Genomic DNA, 23,111 nt, shown 5'->3' with positions numbered 1-23,111 from the left:
GCAGAGTCTGCCACTTGAGTTTGCTAAACATCTCCGTAACGCTATCACGCTTACCAAACCCTGTGACGAAACGCGCCGCTCTTCTTTGGATCTTCTCTATCTCCTCCGTCAACCCGACCTGGTACGGATCCCACACTGATGAGCAATATTCAAGTATAGGTCGAACGATTGTTTTGTAAGCCACCTCCTTTGTTGATGGAGCACATTTTCTAAGGACTCTCCCAATGAACCTCAACCTGGTACCCGCCGTACCAACAATTAATTTTATATGATCATTCCACTTCAAATCGTTCCGTACGCATACTCCCAGATATTTTACAGAAGTAACTGCTACCAGTGTTCGTTCCGCTATCATATAATCATACAATAAAGCATCCTTCTTTCTATGTATTTGCAATACATTACATTTCTCTATGTTAAGGGTCAGTTGCCACTCCCTGCACCAAGTGCCTATGCGCTGCAGATCTTCGTGCATTTCGCTGCAATTTTCTAATGCTGCAACTTCTCTGTATACTACAGCATCATCCGCGAAAAGCCGCATGGAACTTCCGACATTATCTACTAGGTCATTTATATATATTGTGAAAAGCAATGGTCTCTTAACACTCCCCTGTGGCACGCCACAGGGTACTTTAACGTCTGTAGACGTCTCTCCATTGAGAACAACATGCTGTGTTCTGTTTGCTGAAAACTCTTCAGTCCAGCCACACAGCTGGTCTGATATTCCGTAGGCTCTTACATTGTTTATCAGGCGACAGTGCGGAACTGTATCGAACGCCTTCCGGAAGTCAAGGAAAATGGCATCTACCTGGGAGCCTGTGTCTAATATTTTCTGGGTCTCATGAACCAATAAAGCGAGTTGGGTCTCACACGATCGCTGTTTCCGGAATCCATGTTGATTCCTACAGAGTAGATTCTGAGTTTCCAGAAATGACATGATACGCGAGGAAAAAAACATGTTTTCGGCTCAGTTTAAGAAATCCAAGGTGGGTATGTTCTTTTGTCAATAGACCTCGAATTTCTCACCCGAAATGTAGATCCCTTCCGTTTATAAGAGTTATTTTTGAAGACAGAAGAAACTGGACCATACTCGCGTTTTCTCATCGCTAAAGTATCGTTAGTTGTTGTGAAAACCCTGTACAACACTGTGATATAGATTCTATTTCCTCTAAGTATTCTCTCATCAGGTAGAAAAATATCTTTTGTTAGCTGCCACGTCCTGCATCACAGGACTAGCATATTAAACTCATTTTTCGCTCACGATGGAATACTAAGAGCATGCCCTACCTGTGTCACAGGATCCCTCCTGACTTTCTCTCTCTCTCTTAAAGTAACCAAATGCGTCCCCACATACGGAGCGTCTTAAAGGTAATGACACAGAGAAGTCGTAAACATCAGGTGTATACAGCGTATCACTTTATAAATTCGATAGTACATCTGATTTTATTACGATGATCATCTCGCCCTGTGTAGGTTCCGTTAAAAGATCTCACCGCAACGACAAAACCCCTGGTTAGCACCTCCTCACACTCGAATTCTCTCTTAAAGTAAACAAATGTCTCGTCAAATATGAAGTTTCTCACGGTAGAAGTACAGAGAAGTTGTAAATATCAGGTTCATATTACGTGTCACTTCATAAATTTAGTAATATAGGTGATTTTATTACGATGTAGGTTCTGCTAAAACATCTCGCCACAACAAGAAAACACCTGATTACCGCTCCAACTCTTGAATCATATCCGTGGTACCCGCACCATCGCATCCACCAGCCATGCAGCACGTCAATGATATCAAATTGATAGGCTAATTATTAATTTGGTCACTAGGGTCCATTTGCATGGTGTGTAACATTTAGTTCCTACAGTCGGATTACACTCGCCAGGTAACAATTATAGATGCTTCCATGACGTCTCTGGTGGCTTCCCACACTCTAGGTAAACATTTCCTCTGATACCAAAATGGGTGGCAACCGTCGTTAGATACCTGAAGACATCCAATGCTATTTGCGTTGTCTCTCGGTCATGCTGGTGGAAGTAAGATTAGATTAGATTAATACTAGTTCCATGGATCATGAATACGATATTTCGTAATGATGTGGAACGAGTCAAATTTTCCAATATACGATATAATTAAATTAATTTAACAACATAATTAAGTTAATATAACAACTTAGAATTCTGATGTACTGCTCGCGAACTAATAGTGCTTTATCCTGTCCGTCTATAGGACAGTAGGAGCTTTCACTCGCTTCTCCAACCCTGGACTACATGTGAACAGCTGTCACTGGGACGCGAACGTCCGGCCCCCATCAGGGCTGTACCGCTCGCCGTGTCGGACGGCTGTTAATGATTGCATACTCGCAAAAGTTATCCTATCCTTCCCAGAAGGACTGGGCGCTTAACTGTCGCTGGGGCAAATACTGGAATGTTGAACAATGTGCTTCTCCTCATCCCTCCTGCAAGCCCAAACGTTTTGAGATGTGTTTCTGAAATATCCTGGAAAGGCTGATACACTGAACAATAACGAAATACCATTATGCTGACCGCCACATCCCAAACGTGTACGAATCTGCAGACCTAGGCCTCCCTCAGAATTCAGGCCTATAGAAGCGTTCCTATGGCCTCCGCCACTTTAGTAGGTTGGTTCAAATGGCTCTGAGCACTATGGGACTCAACATCTTAGGTCATAAGTCCCCTAGAACTTAGAACTACTTAAACCTAACTAACCTAACGACATCACACACACCCATGCCCGAGGCAGGATTCGAACCTGCGACCGTAGCAGTCCTGCGGTTCCGGACTGCAGCGCCAGAACCGCTAGACCACCGCGGCCGGCACTTTAGTAGGAAGATGATTCGAGAACTCGAATGGGAATCCCTGGACGGAAGACGATGTTCTTTTCGGGGAGAACTATTGAGAAATGGCATTTATTTGAAGCTGACCGCAGAAGGATTCTACTGCTGCGAACGTTCATTTCGCATAATGACCACGTATATGAGATATGAGAAACTAGCACTCATAGGGAGACATATAGGTAGTCTTTTTCCCTCGCTGTTTTTGCGAGTGGAATAGGAAAGGGAATGACTAGTAGTGGTACAGGCTACCCTCCGCCACACACCGTACGATGGCTTGCAAAGGAAGCATACAGATGAAAATTTAGTCTACCTATTACCATGTCAGTCCACGCATTTATAGGCTCACATAATGCAAGGAAGAACGTCGTCTCTTTATATATATGGACAGAACTTCTGCTGCTGATTATACAGGGTTATTACAAATTATTGAAGCGATTTCACAGCTATACAATAACTTTATTATTTGAGATATTTTCACAATGCTTTGCACACACATACAAAAACTCAAAAAGTTTTTTTTAGGCATTCACAAATGTTCGATATGTGCCCCTTTAGTGATTCGGCAGACATCAAGCCGATAATCAAGTTCCTCCCACACTCGGCGCAGCATGTCCCCATCAATGAGTTCGAAAGCATCGTTGATGCGAGCTCGCAGTTCTGGCGCGTTTCTTGGTAGAGGAGGTTTAAACACTGAATCTTTCACATAACCCCACAGAAAGAAATCGCATGGCGTTAAGTCGGGAGAGCGTGGAGGCCATGACATGAATTGCTGATCATGATCTCCACCACGACCGATCCATCGGTTTTCCAATCTCCTGTTTAAGAAATGCCGAACATCATGATGGAAGTGCGGTGGAGCATCATCCTGTTGAAAGATGAAGTCGGCGCTGTCGGTCTCCAGTTGTTGCATGAGCCAATTTTCCAGCATGTCCAGATACACGTGTCCTGTAACGTCTTTTTCGCAGAAGAAAAAGGGGCCGTAAACTTTAAACCGTGATATTGCACAAAACACATTAACTTTTGGTGAATTGCGAATTTGCTGCACGAATGCGTGAGGATTCTTTACCGCCCAGACTCGCACATTGTGTCTGTTCACTTCACCATTAAGAAAAAATGTTACTTCATCACTGAAAACAAGTTTCGCACTGAACGCATCCTCTTCCATGAGCTGTTGCAACCGCGCCGAAAATTCAAAGCGTTTGACTTTGTCATCGGGTGTCAGGGCTTGTAGCAATTGTAAACGGTAAGGCTTCTGCTTTAGCCTTTTCCGTAAGATTTTCCAAACCGTCGGCTGTGGTACGTTTAGCTCCCTGCTTGCTTTATTCGTCGACTTCCGCGGGCTACGCGTGAAACTTGCCCGCACGCGTTCAACTGTTTCTTCGCTCACTGCAGGCCGACCCGTTGATTTCCCCTTACAAAGAAATCCAGAAGCTTTAAACTGCGCATACCATCGCCGAATGGAGTTAGCAGTTGGTGGATCTTTGTTGAACTTCGTCCTGAAGTGTCGTTGCACTGTTATGACTGACTGATGTGAGTGCATTTCAAGCACGACATGCGCTTGCTCGGCTCCTGTCGCCATTTTGTCTCACTGCGCTCTCGACCGCTCTGGCGGCAGAAACCTGAAGTGCGGCTTCAGCCGAACAAAACTTTATGAGTTTTTCTATGTATCTGTAGTGTGTCGTGACCATATGTCAATGAATGGAGCTACAGTGAATTTATGAAATCGCTTCAATCATTTGTAGTAGCCCTGTATAAAGGACAGAACTTCTGCTGCTGATTTTATCTCTGTAGAAACATTTGTATTAGCCTCTAATTTTCTCAATGCAGTCACTTCGCGAGATGTATGTCAGACGTTGTACATGTTCGCCCACAATACTTAGAAGAAGTAGTGTAGAATTCACCTCTGAACTCCCCTTTCGTCACAGTATCGCTTACGTTCCATATTCTCACGAATCTTCCAGTCTTCGATATACAGCATTTGAATTCACCTCAGTTTGAAGATTAATACATGCCCCCCCCCCCCCAGCCCATTTATAGACCACCGCTAATTCTCTCGAAATCCTATCACGTTCCGACAGCACTGTTCTGTTAGTTAGAAAGCTGACAGAGCAATCACAACGAGAAATACAGCATACTAACGTACAGGAGGAAATTTATAATCATGCACAGTATACGTGGGCTGCACAAAGAAATTCAGAAGCATAAGACCTGCAGTTCATCGATATCGAATGATTGATTATAAATATTCCTCCAGTAGATGATCTGATCTCCTTTGTCGTATTCCTGTGATTACCACACTGGAAATACGACAGTGTAATGGTGCGCGAGTCTTTGTTGACAGCACAGTGTCTCTCTCCTCGTTATTTTTGTAACACACAACTGAATAAAACTACAAACTATAAAAACTTCACTAACGTCACCTGACAGAGAGCTCAATAAGATTTTTCTGCGACTCTCTCTTCCGATACATCAGGAATCAAATACCGTATGGGTGTTGGCATCTCGCATATGTCGTGATCCCATTACATATACATGTACTGGAGCAGGTAACCAGTGATTGAAGTCGCTTCCACGGACCTGTGTAGAGTTTTGTTGCCTCCACTGGAGGAAGACCATATCAGCTATCAAATGTATGCAATCCTATGACCAATACACTGACTTTTCAGATCAGTAGCGTTATGCTTTCTGGCAGAAATGCTGTCTGCAATTTGGAATCATGTCTCTCCATTCAACCACACACTTACATTGGATCCTATGGGGATGTCTTTTAATGATTACAGCCACAGGTAAATCATATTCATGGCACTCTCATATCTCAAAACAGTCACCTATTTGCGAACCTGTCTGCTAAGGAACCCATACAGCGAAACTCCAATGTGGCTTTAGACAGTTCCTCTGCACCTTGTAACTGTTCTTCAGTCTCTGCCCCCACACTCCCCGCAAATTTGTACATGTGATCATTCCAATTTATGTCGGAACTGAACAGAAGTCAGAGAGAGCTGTATCCACCATCTTCTCCATCCCATAGAGAAACAGGGTGAGCTGAGTTAATGCGACAGGACAGTGTTTTGTCCACTCAGTGGAAGTGGGAACATGTCACAGCTCTACCAGCTGTGTACAGTGTGTAAGGCCAGCGCCAAACGAAGCTTTCTCCAGCAACACAAGGTAGTAGAAAAGACAGTATGGGAAGTTACGGTAGTGTTTCTTATCAGGAAAATTAGGAAGACTCCACATCATACTGGAACTGGAAGGACAAGGATTTTGCTACTGCACTGTAGTGTGTCTCCAAACTACATACAGGTACTACAGCCTGGAGGCAATTTCCATCCCACACAGTGCATTCATGACTGTCACCCAGACATTACCTCTATCCTCGTTATTTTGTACCATCCAACAGAGAAAAACAACGAACTATAAAAACTCTGATAACATCACCTGATAGAGAACTTGATAAGATATTACCGTGTCCCTCTCTTCTAATATATCAGAAAAAAATAAGGTCTGTGTGCTGACATTGAGTGTATTTGGCGATCCTATTAAATATATAGGTATTGTTGCATTGGAGCAGGGGACCAGTGATCGAAGTCACTTGCACAGACCAATGTATGGTTTTGTCACCCATACTGTAGGAGGACCATATCCCACCGATTATCATTTGCATCAAAGGGTCCCTGTGTTGTTCTTTCATAAGAAGTTTGATACATTGTTTTTGTTTCTGCTGCAACACATCTAAGCAGTGTATGACTGCAGCTTTGTAAACCACCATACATTTTGTTTTTCCACCACGGCGTTGAGGTCTGTGTCAGGTGCTAAATCAACATTAATAAGTTTCAGTGTATTGGCTCTCACAGAAAGCTAGTCACTGTATGGTGTACAGTATGCTGCTTCCAAAACACACAGGATGGCTGAAATAAAAGACAGAGGTGGTGTTGCTTATCGACAGAAAATGTGGAAGACATCACAACATATTGAAACTGGAAGAGTTTGTGGCGTTGTGGAGCATTTCCAAACAGCTGTCCAAAGGTGATGACCTGTACATTTAATGTCATCTTCCACAGTGATGTCCGCACTACACATCGAGGCATGTGAAGACTATTTATGGTATCGAAACACTTTCCCTTGTACTGAAATAGTGTGCTGTGGGACTCTAGACTGCATTTTATGGCTGGCAGATGGCGATGGACTTTGTCGGTGAATTCAAGAACAAGTATGTATGATCTTGACCACTGTTATAGAAAATATCATACTTTTCCATCATATATATTTGTCACGTTTTTGATGGCTATGATTTGATTTGTAATTGCTGCTACATGCCTACTACATATAATATGTTTGTCTGACAGTTCTGTGATAATGGTTATATTACTCTCGGTAAATGGCCACTATCCATTCCCCCACACAAAATTTTTGTGGTGAACATTACATGCATAGTACCTCAACATTTTGTAATTTTTTTTATGCCAAAGCCACTGCACAGGTGTCCGCCTCCAGGACAACCTATGTGTATCTCCAGATTTTTCAGTTTATGCGCTGAATGTATTTGTGGATTATAGGCTATTTTCATGTTCCCTGCATTTTTCACGCTTCCTGTCATTTTATCTCGAGTTGCATGGGCTACCTTTGTGGCTGAGTGCTGTGAGAGCAATATTAGCATTGGGAATCAGAGCTTCTATACTCCATTTCACATTAGGTTATCAAGTATACCTGGGCCGGTGAAACATGTCACTCGACAGCTCACATGTAGTTGGCTATACTGCAATTGCGAGGTTGCAACAGCTGCCACCACACATGCCCACAGCTCCAAAATACGTTTTATAAATATACGCTACAGTCAATGTTTGTACATAAGTTCACAAAGTACATTTTCTAACAATGGAGAGAATGAGGGAGGCTAAGCATTTGATGTTACTGTCATATGAAACCGGGAAATTAAAACACCTGAAGTTAATGAGAATATCTATGAAAAGTCGTTCCAACTTGTTACCGCAACAGCTGCATGTAAACATTGTATAATAATGTGAACCTAAACATACCAAAGAACATGTTATCAGCACTCATAGAAAAAAAAATAAAGCAAAACATGCATAGCCTACTCCATTGCAGAGAGAAAGAATTAATTCTGTATACATTTACACTCACCAGTTTACAATGTCAATGGCACAGTTCCATCCACTTTTATTTATTTGTATTTATTGTATTTTTTTTGCATGGAGACACCAACTGGTGTCTTTTGCAAACGTCATAGCATTTTTTTACAAGTTTAGTACTATATATATATATATATATATATATATATATATATATATATATATATATATATATATATACAATAATTTATTTTAGTTTAATATTAATATTCACTTAAAGAGTATAAACACTTGTCAATCAAGAAATGTTTCAGTTTCACTTTGAATAAGTTCCCTTTGTGGCACCTTATAGAGCTCGGTAATCTGTTGTACCATATTTGACCACTAATGCATGGACTATGGTCTGTTGTTTTTAACCTTCACTATCATCGGAAACGGCACCAAAAGCGTTGTCTTCATCACCATCATCATCATTATTATTAAGAGAAATCATTAATTGTTCGTTTTCATTTACAATCCCTTCTATAGTCTGTGCTTCTGTTATGAGTTTAGCAACATGGTCTACATTCTTCCTCCATGAGGTAACGTGTACAGTAGCAAGACCTTCACATAGCAGTCTTTCCATTTCTGTTATAGTAAAAGTCTTGTTGTTACTTCTAATGTGCTCCTTGGCTTATCTCCAAACCGATTCAACTGGATTAAAATGGCAGTATTAAGGCAGCAGCCTAATTAGCAAGTGACCCTGTTTGCTTGCCATTTCATCATCAATGTATTTCAGCACCACAGGCTTATTTTGTTTTACAAGCGAGTATAACAACAAGTTTACCATGCTCATGTCCGCAGCAATATCTCTCACCTGTAACCACTGCACCATAGTTTCTTTACAGTCACTAATGGTGAGAGTTTTATCTAAAATCACGGAATGGTATGGTGCATTGTCCATCACAAAAACTGTTGGAACGCTAAACTGAAGAAACACATTTTAAACCACTGTAGAAACTGTGGGCAATGCATATGCTCATGATAGTCACTGGTTTTTCTCGATTGAGAAACTAAAAGTCCTTCAGGCACAAAGCCGTTTGAAGATCCTGCATGGGCCACAATTAATCAGGATCCTCTTCCTGTTTTGCTGATGTCTGCTGCTATTCGGAGTATCATCTGTCCAGCATTTATGAACTGATTCTCCATCGTTGACCCAGGTTTTGTCTAACCATATGACTGAGTGTATGTCCTTTCCTACAATTTTGTGTAAGAAACTGATATGAGACGCAACGTTGTGAGCTTTTTCAAGTAACGGTGTTCATCCACCTGACTCTTTAAAATGGAAGCCCATACTTTTTAATACCATCTTGAGTGACTTTTCCTCCTGAGAAAAGTTCATTTTCTTTCGAAGAAATTAGCAACTCTGCTGTTGTAGGGTATTGTTTCCTTCTGTAATAGCTATATATGTGCTGACAAACTGCATTGGTTTGGAAAGAGGCAATATCTGTAACAGGACGAAGTTGCTTTTTTTTCTTTCCAGGAATACCAAAAATACACTCTTTTTCCCACAGGGGCTTTCTTCCACACTGTTTACTTCAGTGTCTTGAAGTATACCCCTTTCCTTATAACTGTTCCTAGACTGAGTCCTAGAGTTTTTAAGATATGCTCTAAAACTTTATCAGCAGGATTTGATGCATGCCCATGAACAGAAACAAATTCTTTTTCTTACTCATAAAACTCACGACTCCTCTGTAGCAATTCCAAAGCCTGACTATTTAATGGCACTCTACGGTGCAACGGATTGTCGATTGGTGAACGACATCGTTTTGATGACATTGCTTAATAAATAGAAACTGTAGTCGAGGCAGTAAAACAACAACACAAAAGTAGGCAGTCATGCACTAACATACAATGTTTACACAGAAGCCAGCAATGTGGTAGCATCAACACCATAACCAGATTTTGTTAGGTGCTGTTATTGGTTCAGAAGACACACTTGTTTGTCAGTTATATTGCCATCTTTATGGAGCTTGGGGAGTGACCTTAAAGTGACATGTTTCGGCGGTCCGGGTATAGGTAGTTCGCATGTGGTGTCACTCTGCATGGAGCTGTCACTGTAGGATAGTGAGCTGACTACCAGCTACCAGACTTTTTATGAATTGAATGACATGGTGACCCAAGTGACTGATAGCTCTGCCCAACCTTTTGGGAGTGGCAGTGATGTGCAATGGATTACTTCCCAACTGCAGACTATGAGCTCTCCCTGAAAATGTACACTCCTGGAAATTGAAATAAGAACACCGTGAATTCATTGTCCCAGGAAGGGGAAACTTTATTGATACATTCCTGGGGTCAGATACATCATATGATCACACTGACAGAACCACAGGCACATAGACACAGGCAACAGAGCATGCACAATGTCGGCACTAGTACAGTGTATATCCACCTTTCGCAGCAATGCAGGCTGCTATTCTCCCATGGAGACGATCGTAGAGATGCTGGATGTAGTCCTGTGGAACGGCTTGCCATGCCATTTCCACCTGGCGCCTCAGTTGGACCAGCGTTCATGCTGGACGTGCAGACCGCGTGAGACGACGCTTCATCCAGTCCCAAACATGCTCAATGGGGGACAGATCCGGAGATCTTGCTGGCCAGGGTAGTTGACTTACACCTTCTAGAGCACATTGGGTGGCACGGAATACATGCGGACGTGCATTGTCCTGTTGGAACAGCAAGTTCCCTTGCCGGTCTAGGAATGGTAGAACGATGGGTTCGATGACGGTTTGGATGTACCGTGCACTATTCAGTGTCCCCTCGACGATCACCAGTGGTGTACGGCCAGTGTAGGAGATCGCTCCCCACACCATGATGCCGGGTGTTGGTCCTGTGTGCCTCGGTCGTATGCAGTCCTGATTGTGGCGCTCACCTGCACGGCGCCAAACACGCATACGACCATCATTGGCACCAAGGCAGAAGCGACTCTCATCGCTGAAGACGACACGTCTCCATTCGTCCCTCCATTCACGCCTGTCGTGACACCACTGGAGGCGGGCTGCACGATGTTGGGGCGTGGGCGGAAGACGGCCTAACGGTGTGCGGGACCGTAGCCTAGCTTCATGGAGACGGTTGCAAATGGACCTCGCCAATACCCCTGGAGCAACAGTGTCCCTAATTTGCTGGGAAGTGGTGGTGCGGTCCCCTACGGCACTGCGTAGGATCCTACGGTCTTGGCGTGCATCCGTGCGTCGCTGCGGTCCGGTCCCAGGTCGACGGGCACGTGCACCTTCCGCCGACCACTGGCGACAACATCGATGTACTGTGGAGACCTCACGCCCCACGTGTTGAGCAATTCGGCGGTACGTCCACCCGGCCTCCCGCATGCCCACTATACGCCCTCGCTCAAAGTCCGTCAGCTGCACATACGGTTCACGTCCACGCTGTCGTGGCATGCTACCAGTGTTAAAGACTGCGATGGAGCTCCGTATGCCACGGCAAACTGGCTGACACTGACGGCGGCGGTGTACAAATGCTGCGCAGCTAGCGCCATTCGACGGCCAACACCGCGGTTCCTGGTGTGTCCACTGTGCTGTGCGTGTGATCATTGCTTGTACAGCCCTCTCGCAGTGTCCGGAGCAAGTATGGTGGGTCTGACACACCGGTGTCAATGTGTTCTTTTTTCCATTTCCAGGAGTGTATATGTTTAAATAAAGATGCAAGTGTTCTGATTTCACAGCATACAGTCTGAACTTTAACTTAGGGAAATAAGTAAAAGCAGTGGCATGGGGGCCTGCCCAGAAGTCCCTGTCCCTCCTGGTATTTGTTCAAATAAAGATAATAAAGATGCAAGTGGAGAAATCCAAACTCTGAATTATTAGAAGCAATGATGTCACAGCTGTGTCTGTTGACCAAGACATGGTATTTCTATTGCCGGTCATGAGGTCACTAGTTTGTCTAGGTGATCAGCCACCTTCTTCATGGGGGTTCTCATAAGACTTAATGCCTGGAGGAAGACAACTAAGTGGCCAGTGTCACTGAGATCATACATATTGTACAATATCAGATGATGAAGCCTTAAGACTGCTTACTGAGTCGCTGTACAGAAACTGGTCAACATTTTTCTTGGGGTAAAATGGAGGGCTCTAGGAACAGTCAAAACTTCCAATATGAATATACTACAGGTCCCTGATAGAGAATGAGAACCAGTGCTATAGAAGTTTGGGCACCTTAGTTCTCATGGATAATGGAGAGAAAGATGCATTGATGGCTGGGTGGGGAGGGGAGGGGGGGGGGGAAGAGTTTTAGGGCTGTGGGACAGAGCTAGTCAAACCTGTCACCTAGGTACACAACAGGGAGTTGGGGGGAGGAGGAGGTGTGAAGTAATATGATGGATGTAGTCAAGTGGGGGGGAGGGGGGGGGGGAAGATCGCTACAGATGATTTTCAGTCAAATTCCAATTTGTAGTCTGGCCCTAGATCATGTGTTAGGCAGTTGGAACTCCTGGCAAGAGAAATTAATCTGACATTTAGGGAGTTATGGAACTGACAGACAGTGAAAGCATAATTTAGTAGTCACTTGTGATGCCAAAACTTGAAGGCTAAGATCCCAGTTTCTGCCAGAAGACTGTCTACTAGGCTTGTTCAAGAAGCCCCAATGGCAAACCCTACAATGATGAGTTAGGCGTAACAGTTACAATGCCGATGGTACCACTTAACCATGTACCTGGCATCTATAGCCCAGTTGTGAAGAAACTAGAGTCTTACATAAATGTAACAGATTGGAACTATATGTGCTCCAAAAGGTATGACCAAGAAACAGGTGTGTATTCATGTTCCACATGCAATGTAATTTGAGCTGACAGCTGTGGGACATATTACCAGAGAGAAGACTCAGAAAGTGGGACTGGAGAACTACTTCAAGATACTGGGTTTGTGGAAAAATTTCCACATCTGGGTATATCATGGTGGGATGACGAAAGTGGATAACCTTTGTTTTGCAGTTGAGAAACGAAAATCATGGCTGTGGGTCCAAGATAAGGCCCCCTGTGTGGCTCCTTTGGGTTGATGCTCAATGAGGGCCACAGACAGAGGTGTACCAAATGCAAATGTCATCTACACACTGGGCAGGAGTAATAATCATTCCCATAGAGATCACCAATAAGAAAGCAGGAAGAAAAAGACCTCATAACTCAAAGATCCAGCAGAATAATAGGGCCACCATCCTCTTAAGTAATTTATACAGCAGAAAAGTGGGGCCGATTGATTGGTAGGTATCAACACAAGTTTGATCACTTCTTAGCTTAAGGATTGTGATGATGATATTATTCAAACACGTACAGCAATTCACCTCTGAGTCAAATACAATGAAGAATTCTGAGAATGTAATTTGTCTGATATGCATTCAGGTGTTGGATCATTTGATACTGCATCACTTCAGGGCCTGAGGCCATGTCATGTGATGAATGAGGTGCACAAAGCAGTTCACTTTTTACAAGTAGTTTATCTTGTGGCTGTGGACAGTTCACAATAAAGAGCAACAAGGTATTCTCTCTGCTTTGTTTACATGCATAGAAGGTGGGAGAGGTCAATGACGTCACTGCAAAACTGATCACAAAATGTTCCACAAACACAGATTGATAATCTAAATACCACAATAAAGCCCAAATCTTGGAAGAATCATTGGCCTTTTGTGACCAAGTAACCCACAGAATTTGAACACATCTGGAAGGTTGGGGTCTGCATTCCCTGGGAGGAGATGTTTCATACCCAGCATTCTTTCTTGCAACATTTAATTTAAAAAATGGGCCATTACCTGCAGTCATTTGAAGATTATAAGACTGACCATCAATGAATGTCATTTGGATCATTTAAGAGCTGGCCAGTGGTCTTGGACTGTCACTGCAATTTCCTGCCTACCACACGCCCAGCCTTCAGTGAAGAGAGCCTTTGGAGAATAGGATTGCTACATCATCAGTGTCAGTAATTGAAATGATTATATTATTGCCAATAGGTTCAGATGGAGAGATGGCAAAAGAGAGGTTCAAATTATAAATCTGCCAGTTTGCCCTTTGGAATACCAGACTGGTTGGTAGGTTTCGATGGGGGTGGAATGAGAGCAACATAATCACCGGGAAGTTGGTTACTGTCACAGAGATCATCATGTATGAACCACTCTAATGAGGAGACTAACTTGGGCAAGCAAAGTGTAAGATCAACGGCTGATGATAATCCATGCACTGTACTCAAATGGGTAGGGACCCGTCACTGAGATAACACAATCCAAAATTATCAAGCAACTGTTCAATGAACAGACAATAGCACATTGTATGGGCCTCCCACACAGGGGGTTACGCACATTAAAACCCGAGGAGGAAGGATGAGGGGAATTTCTTTATCAGGTTAAGCACCTGTGGGTACCACATTTCTTCATCTAGCAGCAGGTAAATATTGCAAATAGTGAAATCAATGGTTGTTTGAATCTGGACAACCACCACCTCAAACTGTGATTGAAGGGGCACCCATGCACTGTAGACATTTGTGTGAACAAACTTGAAGAAGCCTCCAGATGCCCTCTTGGAGTTGGCACAATTCCTACAGAATGCACATTAGGAATTGAGTTAGGGTAGCAAAGTATTTCTTGCTGGGTATCACAGATTGTAGGATATAATGACAGTAGTTGTCATAGTTCAGGGAGCTGGCTCTAGTACCTATTACAATTCCACTGTACAGTTGCCCTGCCAGTATGCTAGGAGAAGGGGAGTGGGAGTAGGAGGATGAAGAAGCCAGAGTAGGGAACTATGCTGCAGATACTCTACTTTCCATTACCTGCATTCGTACAATGTCCAGGAATTTAGGTACTGCATCAGGCAGAAGAGGATTCAGGGCTGCAAAGCCTGAAGGAACCACCTGCATCTTGGATTTCTCCATTTCTTTTAAGCTCTTTGACTTTTCAAGGCTTGCAAAGGTTTGTCCAATTTATGATTTCGATCAAAAATGGGGATGTCTACTGTCTGCAGCCTGCAGTTCCTTCAACTACTGGATGATGGTGTGTTGCAAGTATCCATGGTTCCAGAAGGATGGTTCCCCAGAGGGGGTTGTGATGCTACATTTATTTTGTTCGTGAATTAAGTTATAAACTAAAACAAAAACAAAAATATACTTGCTTATAATTTTTTGTGTCCCAGACATGAAATTGAGATGGAAGTAACATATCAAAACCCCCTCTAGCAAGAGTAATTTTAATATAAAGCCTTTCAAACTATAACTGAGAACCATTTTCACAAAGCTCACTTGATGCATTTTTTTATATGTGTGTGTGTGTGTGTGTGTGTGTGTGTGTGTGTGTGTGTGTGTGTGTGTGTGTGTGTTTTCAGCGTCCTCTACAAGCCCATGCAGCCAGCTTTAGCAAAAACTGCTGTATTCTGCATTTATAGCACAGAGAATACAGCCTGTTTTTGCAAAACTCGCCTCATGTGTATGTAGGGGTCTTTTCAAAATTCACTTTGTGCTACTTAATTTCCCAAAGATGTTAGGGATATTCCTGGTTTTTTTTCATAATCTGTTTAATGTGCAACAGATGTCAGAACAAGTACTTTTCTGACTGTTATGGCACTCCTGGAAGATCTTTTTTGCTTGGAGGTAGCTGGCAGTGCATATTACTGTGCATGCCAACTAAGTTGACTGTTGGCACGGTGGCTGATGGAAGTTCTCATCAGCCATCATGGTGGGTGTCTATTTAATTTGCATGGGCAGTATTGAAATACCTTTGTCGACGACAGCTGCTACACGAGTTGTTTGCCAGTTACCACTATTTTGTAAAAGTTAAGTGCAGAAGAATAGACTTGTGTTAAATAGTGAATATGTAAGGTGTTGGTGAATACAGTAATTCTGTGATGGGCATAAAAGAAGTGAAGCAAAGCAATCAAACATCTCTATAGCAAAATCATCTCCATATTAAAAGTAAAATTCTGCTCCTGATGCAGACTGCCGGCATACTAAAAGGAGTGAGGCAAGCAACCTTAGTGAGAAAGACTGTCATGCAGGCAAAGTCTTTATGCTGATGTGTCATATTTCATTGATCTACTGTATTCTACAGGAGATAAGACCAAGCAAGACACATTCTTTCCGTCACACATGGATGTCTCAGCACCAGCTACATATGTTGTACATCCAATGAAGCTAAGGCTCCTAAGTCGGTCTCTATCAAGTTTAAGACAAAACTATGAGATGGATCCCTTCTACATTTCATAAAATAACCGGGGGATTGCTTAGCCTAGATTGCTCAGGACTATCAAGAACATGGGACTGCATACAGGAACCCAGAGGTGGCTCAAGAGCAACTTAAGCCAACATAGTTATGACCCAACAAGAGAAAGAGCACATTTTGCAATATAAGTGTAATGCATGTCATTGCAGCACAGGGAAAATGAGTAGTTCATATTTGCCTCCCAGCATTAAATCTAAATATAATGTGGGAACATTTTTTCAAAGAACCATGACAACCAGGCAGTAAATACAATTCTGTGCAAAATTTAAGACAGTGTTCCATAAGGACTTTAAATCTTGGCTTTGGTAAACCTCACAGTGACACATGTTAAATGTGCAAAGAGCTCAAACTGAATAAGGTTCACAGAAATCATAGAATGCCAGGAAGTGTGTAAAACTAACCTGTGCTCACATAAAGCCTGTGCAAAGCAGTTCCACAGCATCATGAACAAACACTCTGAAGAAACTGTAAAAGTTCTCTCTGACATGCAAAAAAACAAACTGTGCCAAAACTCTCTATTGGAGAAGTGTTTTACACACAGCAGGAATAGTTCTATAACCTGACTGTGGTGATACATGAACCAAAATAAGGTACTGATAACATTTTTTCATTATAATTCGTGTGGAACAGAAGCTGGAAGAGGCACAAATGAAATTGTATCTGTACTGAAACATCTTCTCATATATTATTTGGAAGAGAGGACTGAAATTTGAGCTTTTTTTCAGACTTGTGCAATTCTCTGTATGCTGGTACATTTTATAGAATGCACTAGAATGTTCTCTGAACTTGTTCTTGGACATTGTTTCATGCCACTGGGTAGTGTATTCGGTAGAGTTGAGGAGGAACATCACAAGAATATAGAGGTCATACTAGCTTGTATATACAGGAATATTCTAGCAAAGTTTGTAAAGGTACTGGTGTGGAGGGAACACCAGTTTTTCTACAACTTCAAATGGATTACTAAAGAAATATTGAAGTCTAAGAAATTTTAGCATATTGCAGCAGCGTCAGCAACTGTGATAGACTAATATTTTGCAGAATTTGCCTCAGTTGCACAGATTTTCTGGTCTTTACCAGGTTTTGGCTAAATTAATCTAGCCTTCTTCAGAAGCATAAAATTACTATAACATGCCAGAGTAAGGTACAGTCAACATTAAAATTAAAACATATAGTACCAAGGTACCATGCTGAATTAAAACTACTTAACTGAATGAAATGATAATTAAATGGACACCCTGGCTGCAAACAGGCATTGATGTACTTCATTGGGGAGATGAAAATGTGTGCCTCAACCGGGACTAGAACCCGGGATCTCCTGCTTACATGGCAGACGCTCTATCCATCTGACCCACCGACGGCACAGAGGATAGTGCGCCAGAAAGGACTTATCCCTTGCACGCTCCCCGTGAGCCCCGCATTCCCAACATGTCCACACCACTACATTCGTAGTGCTCCTGATAGATGTTTGCCCATCACAGTCATTACTCATGAAGCACATCAATGCCTGTTTGCAGCTAGGGTGTCCATTTAATTATCATTTCATTTCAACAAAGCTGCATGGTCTTCAACGGTAACTGTTCTTTCGTGAACAGATACTACCATCATATATACTTAACTGAAGTCCAGCCCTGGCATCTCTTCACCATGCGGTCGGCTGGCAGCGGCAACTACTGCAGTGCCAACATAGATGCTGCTGCCAACCGATCGCGTGGTGAAGAGATGCCGGGGCTGGACTTCAGTTAAGTATTTTTAATTCAATGTGGTACCACAGTACTGTAAGTTTTAATTTTAATGATGACTGTGCCTTACTCTAGCATGTTATAGTAATTTTATGTTTCTGAAGAAGGCTAGTTTATTTTAGCCAAAACCTGGTAAAGACCAGAAAATCTGAGCAACTGAGGCGGATTCTGCAAAATATTAAATATTGAAGTCTGTTTTAAATGACGGTTATGATGCAGAATAAGTTCCAAGCTCCATCATAAGCACACTGGATACCTTAGAAAACTGCTTCCAGTTAAATGGGATGAAAGTAAACACTGCAGAAACCAATATGGCACATTTCAAAACCAAACATCCAAAATGTGTGGAATTTAAAGTACAACATAACAATCAACTTATGGAAGAAGTTGACACAGTCAAATTCCTAGGACTAAATGTGGACAAGAACTTCAGCTTGTATACACATATTGACTTCCTATCAAATAAACTATGCAGTTTTGCACTTGCAATACAAATACAAGCAAATTCCACTGACTTGAGTACACAAAAATTGTTTATTATAGTTATTTTGAATCTGTTATTAGACTGGTATAATTTTCTGGGAAAGTTCAAGTAGTGTATCTTGAATACTTAAACTGCAAAAGAAAGTTGTCAGACAAATGTGTACTGCACAGCAAACAAGTCTTGTTGCTCATTATTTTGGAAACTACAAATCCTAACTGTTCCATCCATATACATTTATGAAATTATAATCTTCCTCCACAGCACACAAAAATAATTTGAGGAGAATCATTTTAACCACACATATAACATCAGAAATAAAAATAATTTTATGCCATCCACACCCAGTTGAAATTATGTGCACAGACTCCACAGTACGAGTATATGGGGATGACAACATATAAAAAGCTAAAAGGGCTAAAAAACATATTTAATATGAAGCCAGAAATTTTAAAAATGAAGCTACAGCTGATTCTGTGGGAGAAATTCTACTATTCAATTTAAGAATTCATACAGGATGAAATGATAATTTGAGCAAGGGGGTAATTAAGTGACAGATTTTATGTATGTCTATACAGGGTGCCCCATTTCTCTTAACCACTCTAAATAACTGTTTGTTCAGATGCAAATTACAAAATGTTTCAAGCAAATGTTCTTTAGCTGTCAGAGGGACATCAATCAGCATGATTGCTTTTGTTGTAGCTTTGTTTTTTGCAAAGATATAAACAGTGGTATGACTTTTTTAAATAGCACCCTGTATTTTTTATTCAGTAATTCATTTCCTCTTCTAAAGACCTATTCAAAAATGTTGCACAGTGTATCATTCACTGAAACACAACGTTATTAATTACATAACACAACATTGACGATGACGCTCCTGGTGCTTAGTGCAAGTACTCGGGGCAATGGAACACATCCACATGCCGACATTGACAGAGAACAACTGTAAACATAAGTAGAATGCACACCCGCCATTCCGTGAACCATCGTCAGTTGAAGAGTTGTGTGAGTAGAATGTACACCAACGAAGAAAAGGTAGAAATTCTACTCATCTATGTGGAATGTAACTTAGCAGAACAGTGATTGCAATACTGTTTTCTTATGTATGGGTACATTTAGTACAGTAGTTTAGTCCTTTTAAATACTGTTGTGTAGAGCTGGCATACAGTAAAGGCTGCCCTTCTTACAAACTGCATCAATGTAATGTTTCTTTTATTATTGTCGTTGAAGGTAAGGGAAATGCTATGCAGGTAGAAAAACTGTACAGACAGAAATATCCTGACAAGAACCCATCTATCAAATGGATGAATTCTTGTCTTGTTGCGACACTTCAGGAAACGGGAAGTTTCAACCCACAACAACGCAATCATCATAGCACTCGCACAGACAAAGCTGTCTAAGTTACTGTTCTCACTTTCTATGCTATGATTCCACATGTGAGCACACAACAGCTTGAACACGAGATTGGCATTCCTAAAACCATTGTACATTGTATTGTTACATGCCACCAGTTCCACACGTACATCAAGAATTGCACGGGAACGATTTCCAGAATCGTGTACAGTTCTGTCAGTGGGCACAGCAGCAAATCCTCGCCAACCCAAACTTCTACTCCAATGTTCTATTTACTGATGAATGTTTGTTCTCAAACAAAGGACAGGTAAATACAAGGAACATGCATTATTGGTCCAGTGACAATGCATGATGGCTTAGTCAGGTGTAACATCAGCAGCAATAGAGAGTTAACGTCTGGTGTGGGATGCTTGGTACTACAATTATTGGCTCTTATTTCATCAATGGTAGTCCAAACGGAACCAGAATGCTTATGTGGTATCAACACGATGGATGTCCAGCACATAATGCCTTGCGTGTGCATCATGTTCTGAACCGAAGGTATCCTGCCTGAGGGACTGGTCGAGGACGAATGGTTACTTGGCCTGCTAGGTCTCCTGATATAAATCCTCTGGACTTTTCTCTTTGGGGATGCATTAAAAATGTTGTCCATCGCAATATTCCAACAACTCCAGAGGACATGCAGGAAGGTATCATGCTTGCTTGTAATTCTCTTCAGCAGGCAACACTGGAAGCAGTAAATAATTCTTTCGTTCAACGAGTGCACCAGTGTACTGGTGTCCAGGGTCACCACTTTGAGTACCTTTGAATGTTCTACTCCTGGGCAATGGTACAGGAGAGTCAAAGTCAATTTTATGTTATGTTTGTAGTTGGTTTTCATTTGTTTTCTGACAACTCCAGCAAGTGGATGAATTTGTGAGCCCGGGCTCAAAGTCAGTGTTGTGTTTTGCAATTAATGACGTTGTGTTTCAGTGAATGGTATGCTGTGATACATTTTTGAATAGGTCTTTAGGAGAGGAAATGAATTACTGAATAAAAAATACAAGGTGCCATTTAAAAAAAGTCATACTGCTGTTCATATCTTTGTAAAAAAAGAAAGCTACAATGAAAGCAATCATGCTGATTGATGTCCCCCTTGGAGCTGAAGAACATTTGCTTGAAATATTTTGTAATTTGCATCTGGAGAAACAGTTATTCAGGGTGTTCAAGATAAATGGGACACCCTGTATAACAAAATCGTATTATTATTACGATGCTGTTTGTTAACATCATCTGTGCTGTGTTTATGGTGAAATTTTACCGCAGTTTTGACATGTCTCCTGAACCTGAACCTGAATTAAATGATTTGGATTATGTACATTATGAGACAAACAACAGTTCACAATTCTACTTTGCTCTCCACAAGTGGTGAGGAGTATGAAGATCACGACATCTCTCTGAGAATTTAGGAGGATTAGGAGTCCCCTGAAGTTGTGTAGAAGAGAAAAAAGAACTATTACTTTAAAACTTTAACGCAAAAAATAGTCATTTAATATTTAGGTATCACTGATCTATTTTATGTGTAAATCAAGGTTTGGTAAAGAAAACCGTTTTTCTATTTCCCACAGTTGATAAACCCTCAAAAATGTTATGTGTATGCAAAGCCTACCTTGAAACATCCTCATACTCAGAACTGTATTAAATTTACTAATTGTAAAAAAAGAAAACACCCTCTAAATTTGCTTGTTAATTAAATAAATGGGTCTCTTGCAAAATTTCATTTTTTGCATAAAGCAAGTTTTGCAAAAGGCCCTCAATTATTGGAGGTCATCAATATGGTGGTGACATTTAGAGAAGCTCCTTGTCTCGAAGAAAGACGCCAGGAAAGGAGGGATACCTACTTGAGAAGTAGTTAGCAGTTGTAACCACCCATGTAATGGTAATTTGAAAGACTTGAGTGTTCTCTGAGAACTCATTTGTAAGATGGACACAGCTTTCTGTAGGTACAGCTGTTAAGATTGTCAACCGGCAGCAGTGCCTAACCTGACAGTCTGCTGTTTTCTTGCTGGGGCGGAATTTCTGCATAGGAACCTGCAGGAACATTCACATTTGTTGGGAGTCTTGGAGCAGTCAACAAGTAGCACATAGTCAGTGTCCATAACAAAGGACCTTGTGGTAAGCATCATGCTGGTGAAAGTCTGGCTCTAGGGACTCACACACTCACAGGGTTAGTACAGCCTTTGAAAATCGAGCATGTTGTTTACTATTCACAAGATGTAAATGATCTATGTGATTCAAATTATTGTAGGACAACTGTCACCCACCATATACATAACACAGCAAGATGCTATGAGCTACAGACAAGGTCCAGGCCGTCGTGCACTACTGGTGCCTCTTATTGCTGGTATTTCTCTTTCTCAGTCATCTCAATCCTATAATGGCTTCCTTGATATCAAACTAAACAATCCAGATGTAAACTGCTGGGTTTTACTGTTCACTTTCTGCACATAACTGCATTTGAGATGGGGCAAGTCAATACATGGTTTAACCTGGTAACTGCACTCCTAGGTGGTGGTAGTAGTACTTGTACAAACAGTAGATCTATTTGTGTACACTGTCAACAGAGGGCAGCACGCATCTACATTTATTGAAAGACTAAGATATTCTCAGGAGTTTGGATAATTTTTCCTCGAGTGAGAAATTCATGCCCCTACTTTGGTGGTGTATCCAGCAACAGAATATCATTTAAGACTATTAAAGCCTTATGAAGCTCAATATTATAGTCAAATGTCATTTCACGTATTCACCCCTGGACAAATATCTTATCTGTTGTTGACGTATTAGACCAGCAGCATTCAACCTTTCTTAGTTGATGCCATTTTTTTTTTTTTCTCTCTTAGTAATGAAATTTTCTAACTGCACATTATTTTCACAGTACTAGTGATTTATAAAGAAAAGTAAGGATATAATTTATGAAGCAGAGTTACAGCGAGTTAAAGCGTATTAATTACTTACCAAATACTTAATCAAAATTTTATGAAAAGCTAATGAAAATATTTTTAAAACCCTGACCACCCACCATGAAAGCTGGAACACTCATTGTTGCATGGTATGGGCCAGGTTGATTACCACTATACCAAAAGCCACACTGATATTTTCCCTTCTGCATACAGAGCTAGGCTACTGTAGACATTACTTGACCAAAGTCTACAGCCCATATTAAAAGGGTAGCTTCTAAGTAATTGGGATCTGCACCAAGTTGGATTAAGGAAGACGTTGAAGCAATTCAGAGGCAGGCTGCTAGATTTGTTACCAGTAGGTCTGAACAACATGCAAGTATTATGAAGATGCTTTGGGAAGTCAAATGGGAA

The sequence above is a fragment of the Schistocerca cancellata genome, chromosome 4 (assembly GCF_023864275.1).
Source record: "Schistocerca cancellata isolate TAMUIC-IGC-003103 chromosome 4, iqSchCanc2.1, whole genome shotgun sequence".
Lineage (NCBI taxonomy): Eukaryota > Metazoa > Arthropoda > Insecta > Orthoptera > Acrididae > Schistocerca > Schistocerca cancellata.
Note: the sequence above shows the minus strand (reverse complement) of the source record.